The following is a 6,705-nucleotide window of genomic DNA, read 5'->3' as shown; positions in this document are numbered from 1 at the left end:
TCATCATCAAACTGTTTTCCCTTGATCTTGTCAAGAAAAGAACATCTCGCCTCCACACTGGCCAAAAATCCTTCCTTCTCATTTACTTCTAACCTCATAAAGTCGTTAGCCAAAGTCTGAACCTCTCTAGCCAATGGGCGTCTAGAAACTTGTAAGTGAGCTAGACTTCCCATGCTCCCTACCTTTCTACTTAAGGCGTCTGCCACAACATTAGCCTTTCCTGGATGATACAAGATAGTGATATCGTAGTCCATCAGTAGTTCCATCCATCTCCTCTGTCTCAAATTCAAATCTTTTTGAGTAAAGACATACTGTAGGCTACGATGATCCGTGTATACTTCATACTTAACTCCATATAGATAGTGTCTCTATTGCTTTAAGGCAAACACTACCGCAGCCAATTCCAAATCATGGGTCGGATAATTACGTTCGTGCACCTTTAATTGCCTTGAAGCATAAGCAATTACGTTCTTCTCTTGCATTAGCACTGCATCCAAAACCGAATAGGATGCATCACAATAGACAATGAAATTCTTACCTTTCACTGGCAGGGTAAGGATTGGTGCAGTAGTCAACAAGGTCTTGAGTTTCTGAAAGCTTTCCTCACATTCGTCCGACTATACAAATGGAACATTCTGCTTAGTCAAGTTCGTCAATTGTGAAGCAATGGAAGAGAATCCCTTGACAAATCGACGGTAATAGCTAGCTAAACCAACAAAGCTCCTTATTTCTGACACATTAGTAGGTCTTACCCAATTCTTCACTGTCTCAATCTTAGAAGGATCCACCATCACCCCATCCTTAGAAACCACATGCCCCAAGAAGGACACTGTATCTAGCCAAAACTCACAGTTGGAGAATTTGGCATAAAGCTTTTTCTCCCTCAACATTTCCAATACAATTCTCAAGTGCTCCTCATGTTCTTTCTTGCTCTTTGAGTATACCAATATATCATCAATAAATACGATCACAAAGAGATCCAGATGTGGCTTAAAAATCCCATTCATCAAGCTCATGAAAGCAGCAGGGGCATTCGTAATCCCAAAAGACTAAGAACTCATAATGCCCATACCTGGTCCGAAAAGCAGTCTTGGGCACATCTGCTGCCCGTATTTTCAATTGATGATAACCAGATCTCAAGTCGATTTTTGAGAAGGTACAAGCACTTTGTAACTGATCGAACAAATCATCAATGCGAGGAAGAGGATACTTGTTCTTAACCCTTACCTTATTAAGTTGTCTGTAGTCTATGCACATCCGAAAGCTTCCATCCTTCTTCTCACAAACAAAATAGGAGCACCCCAAGGGGATGCACTTGGTCTAATGAAGCCTTTGCTCAACAACTCTTGAAGTTGGGGCTTTAACTCCCTTAACTCAGCGGGAGCCATTCTATAAGGGGGTATAGAAATGGGGCGAGTACCCGGTTCAAGATCGATGCAGAAGTCAATATCTCTATCTGGTGGCATACCAGGAAGGTCTGCAGGAAACACATTTAAAAACTCGCGGACTATCGAAACCGACTCAATTGAAGGTACTTGGGTAGTATCATCCCGGAGGTGTGCCAAGAAAGCTAAACAACCCCTACTAACCATTCTCTTAGCACGAAGAAAGGAGACGATACGAACCGGATTGGAAGTGTAGTCACCCTCCCACACTAACGGATCTGTCCCAGGCTTGGCTAACGTCACAGTATTAGCATTACAATCCAAGATTGCAAAATTTGGAGAGAGCCAAGTCATACCCAGAATTACATCGAAGTCAACCATTTCTAAGATAACCAAGTCTACATGAGTATTGCTCCCCACAAAAGTCACGAGACAAGACCTATACACCTTTTCAACTATCACAGACTCACCCACCGGAGTAGAAACACGAATAGGCATGTCAAGCAATTCACAATGTAAATTAAGACCATTAGAAAATGAGGAAGATACATAAGAAAATGTAGAGCCAGGGTCAAATAATACAGAAGCCATACAATCACAAACCAAAAGATTACCTGTGATAACAGTATCCGATGTGTCCGCTTCTGACCGCCTGGGGAAAGCGTAACAATGGGCCATATCACCTGTCTGCCCGTTGCCCCTACCATGTTGTGCTGTAGTGGCTCTAGTTTGCCCGTCACCCCGGCCGTTTTGGTGACCACCATTACCTCGGCCACCACGTCCTCCAGAATAACGGCCTCTACCATGACCACCTCTACCTCTAGCTATTGGGGGTCTATAACTCTGTTTTGGACAATTCCTCCTAATATGTCCAGTCTCCCCACATCCATAACACTCTCTGGAGTCAAGCATAGGTCTCTCAGAGAAGTGTTGACCGGTCTGAGGTGGACCCCCAACTACAGTCTGTAGTGAAGACTGAATTGGTCGGACTGAGTAACCTCTCGAACCCTGTCCTCTAGAGTAAGAACCATTAAACTCACCTCCCTTTCGAAACCTTTTTGATGTCGATGCCATGGTAAAGTCATCTGGCTTCACTCCTTCCACCTCTATCACGAAGTCTACCACTTCTTGAAAGGATTTTGCCGTAGCCACAACCTGTAAGGCTGAAATCCACAATTATGACCTCAATCCCTTCACAAAATGGTGAATCCGCTCTTGTGGACTGAAACAAAGTTGGGTGGCATACCTGGATAATGCACGAAACTTAGCCTCATATGCAGTAACTAACATCCTACCTTGCTCTAGGCTCAAGAACTCATCTCTTTTCCTATCCCTCAAAGTCCGGGGGATATACTTCTCCATAAACAAGCTAGAGAATGATGCCCAAGTCATAGGTGGTGCCTCTGTTGGTTGACACTCAACATGTGACCGCCACAACATTTTGGCGTTCCCTTGAAACTGATAAGTCACAAACTCAACACCAAACTGTTCTACTATACCCATTTTGTGTAGTAGCTCATGACAGTCAACCAGAAAATCATAGGCATCCTCAGATTCAGCACCCTTGAAGACTGGAGGTTTCAATTTCAAGAACTTACCTAAAAGTTCATGCTGATCATTTGTCATTATAGGCCCTGTAGTCAGACGAGAAAACATGCCTATTTCCAATGAGGCATCCATGTGGGGAGCCACAGTAGCTACATGTTGTACCTCCGGAACCTGAGGTGCTGGTGCAGAAAACACTGGAGGTGTCTGGCCTGATCAGATAACCCGCTAAGATAAGCAAGAACCTGATTGATCATCTCTGGGGTAGGTTGGGGTGGCAATCCCTCATTCTGTACTTGTTCATTCTCCCCTTCCTCACCCTCTCTTACCACTTCCTCAGTCGGTAGAGGAGTCACCGCCCTAGTACCAGATGGGCTAGGTGCTTGTCCTCTTCCTCTAGAGGACGTCCTCCCACGACCTCTTCCACGGCCTCTTGCCACTACTTCTCTTCGAGCTACAGCCCCAGTGGCTGGCTCAGACGCTTCTTGTCTTGCCGGTGTTGGTGTTGCCGCAGTCGTTGCTCTAGTTCTAACCATCTGCGAAATAGAGTGAAGATGGTCAGATACCAATTTGTATCACCTAGATACCAATTGGTCCCAAGTAATAGCACGAAAGAAATAAAGAAAGAAAGAAAGAATGAAATTTTCCTAAAGTCTTATAGCCTCTCAAAGAAAAGTAAAGGCGTCCCCCTACCGTTCCTTAAGACTCTACTAGACTCGTTCTTGTGTGATGAGACCAACGAACCTAATGCTCTGATACCAAGTTTGTCATGACCCAAATCGAGCCGCGAGTGGCACCCACACTTACCCTCCTATGTGAGCGAACCAACCAATCCAAACCCCAACATTTTAACCATAATAGACAGAATACAATGCGGAAGACTTAAAACTCACAAATAAAAATAGATTAATAACTTCTAAAACTCAAACACTTGTTATTATCCCCAAAATCTGGAAGTCATCATCACAAGAACATCTATCCTTAATTTACTAAAGCTAAGAGTATCTAAGAAACTAAACATAAATAATGGCTAGTCTATGCCAGAACTTCAAGGCATCAAGACATGAAGAAGAAGATCCAGTCCAAGCAAGAAACTTTAGCTCACCCTGAAATCTGGTGTGACGAAGACTGGCTAGAGTTGCGGTTGAGTTAAGATGACGGTACGTTTGCTGCACTCCACAAATAACAAAGAAAAACAATTACAAGTAGGGGTCAGTACAACCACAAGTACTGAGTAGATATCATCGGCCAACTCAAAATAGAAAACAGTATATATCAGATAATAACATAAAATCAACCATATTCCTCAACAGGTGAAAGCAACAAGTTCACAAATCATGTGTAACCACATCAAACACACCTATGAGAACTCAAGTCTCCACGCCATACTCATTTGGGATATAGGTTCTTTTCATTCGAATTTATTAACATAATTTCAAGATTCATTATCTTTATTCCTCTTGTGTCGGTACGTGACACTCCGCTCCCCTACTACTATGTGCCAGAACGTGACACTCTGATCCCCTAATTCTACGTGTCGGTTCGTGACACTCGATCCCCTAATTCTACGTGTCGGTTCGTGACACCCGATCCCCTAATTCTACATGTCGGTTTGTGACACCCGATCCCCTAATTCTACGTGTCGGTTCGTGACACCCGATCCCCTAATTTTACGTGTCGGTTCGTGACACCCGATCCCCTAATTCTACGTGTCGGTTCGTGACACCCGCTCCACTAATCTCATTCTATTAATTCATCAAGCCTTCTTTTATACCAAGGCATCATCAATCTCATTACTTTAGTTCATCAAGCCTTCTCTTATACCAAGGCATCATCAATCTCATTACTTTAGTTCATCAAGCCTTCTCTTATACCAAGGCATCATCATTAACAAGGTAAATTTAGGATTAGAAATTCAATAGACTCATCATGCTTATTCATCACAATTATATAATCACATCATGTAAGCACACAATTAAGCATATAGAAGGTTTTATAATACTACCCAACACATATCATTCGCTATTAAGAGTCTACTACGAATAGCATAAAAACCATAACCTACCTCCACCGAAGATTCGTGATTCAAGCAAGCAATTTCCCAAAGTTTTGTTTCCTCTTCGTTTCCCTCTTCTCTCGATCGTTCTCTTTCCCTCTCCTTGTTCTTTTTATTTTTCTTATTCCAACCCTCTTTCTTTTACCCTAATTAACATATAATTAAGTATAAAAGATGATGAATTAACCCATTAATTAATTCAAGGTTATCTCCTTTAACCCTCAAGTAGTTAAATTATTAACATTAACCCACTAAATTTATAATTATAGCAGGAATAGTCCAAAACGTCCCTTAAAACATTTAAAGAAATCCGACTCAGCTTGGAATTATGCAGCCTGTGACGGTCCATCGTGCCTCCGACGGTCCGTCCTGCTGCTTCCGACACAGAGTTCAGAGACTCAATTCCTTGAAGAGTCTGTGACGGTCCGTCGTGCCCACGACGGTTTGTCCTGCCATGTCATCACGAAGTTCAGAGAGTCGATTTCAGTATCGAAATTTCAGAATTCTAAGTGTTTTGGAACGAGACCCCCTCGACGGTCTGTCGTGCCCATGACGGTCCGTCGCGGGATCCGTCAACCAAGACAGTTTTTCCAGAAATAAAATCTGCTGCTCAAAACGACTAAACAGGTCGTTACACTCTGACTTTATTCTACTCATGTCAAGTATTTGTTTTTTTTATAAGTGCTCAATAATTTTTTCTCCATTCATTATGAATTCGATCTTATATAGAACATTATCTGGTAGTTTAATAGAATGATTATTGACTGCTTTAATGACTCATGTTCTTGCTCTCTATAATACATTATTATGTTGCATGAAGTTGTTATCTGACTGACTTGGTGATAACAGTGGTAGTGAATAGTTTAACTAATCTATCTAGCTCGTATATTATAGGATTGACATACCTTTTCAATGATGCCAAAAGGGGGAAGATAAGAGTTGTGCAGTTTTTATAACCCATTGACTAACTTATTTCATGTTAGTATTTCATGATTCAGTGTCTACAGATGAAATTGTTTGAATATACAAAGTAAAGAATTTTGTCATCATCAAGGGAAATTTTTTGGGATTTATGCACTTTTGATGATTGACAAAAAAAGATGAAAAAAGTCAGTCAACATGGTTGAAAGGTGCAGTGTATGAGCACTAGAATTTGAGAAAGCTTCTAAAATAAATAAAGACAAGAGTGCAGAAATAAAGAAATGGATAATGTTAATTTCGTGAGAAATTCCAAGTAAATAAACATATGATGAATTGAAGAGGAAAAATCAATGAGTTTGATTTGAAGAAAGAGTCTAAAGAGGCAAGTAGTTTAATTGAAGGAGTCTCACTTAAAGTAAAACTCTTAAAGTTACTGTTGAATTGAAGTGTTGGAGTTCTATTACAATACAACTATTGACATCCAATTTCGATCCTCCCCGATATAAATTAATTAACAAATTTTTTAATTTTGAACGATTTAAAATAAATAGCTTTATAAAATTCAAAATGTTTCCAAACTATTTTAAAATAGTTTTAGCAGCTTTTATAATTTTTGAATAGTAAATGTGTTTTTTATATAATTACTTATTTTTAAAAAAATAATCTCAAAAAGATTTTAATTTTAGAAAGTTTTGTTTAAATCTTACTTAACCTTTTTGAATTATTAGTTTATGATTAAGATAGTTATTTTATTTCGTTAATATTAAAAAACTCATAAAGTAGTTACATCAGTTCGTC

Source organism: Solanum lycopersicum, chromosome 1 (assembly GCF_036512215.1).
Source record: "Solanum lycopersicum chromosome 1, SLM_r2.1".
Classification (NCBI taxonomy): domain Eukaryota; kingdom Viridiplantae; phylum Streptophyta; class Magnoliopsida; order Solanales; family Solanaceae; genus Solanum; species Solanum lycopersicum.
This window is presented reverse-complemented; position numbering follows the sequence as displayed.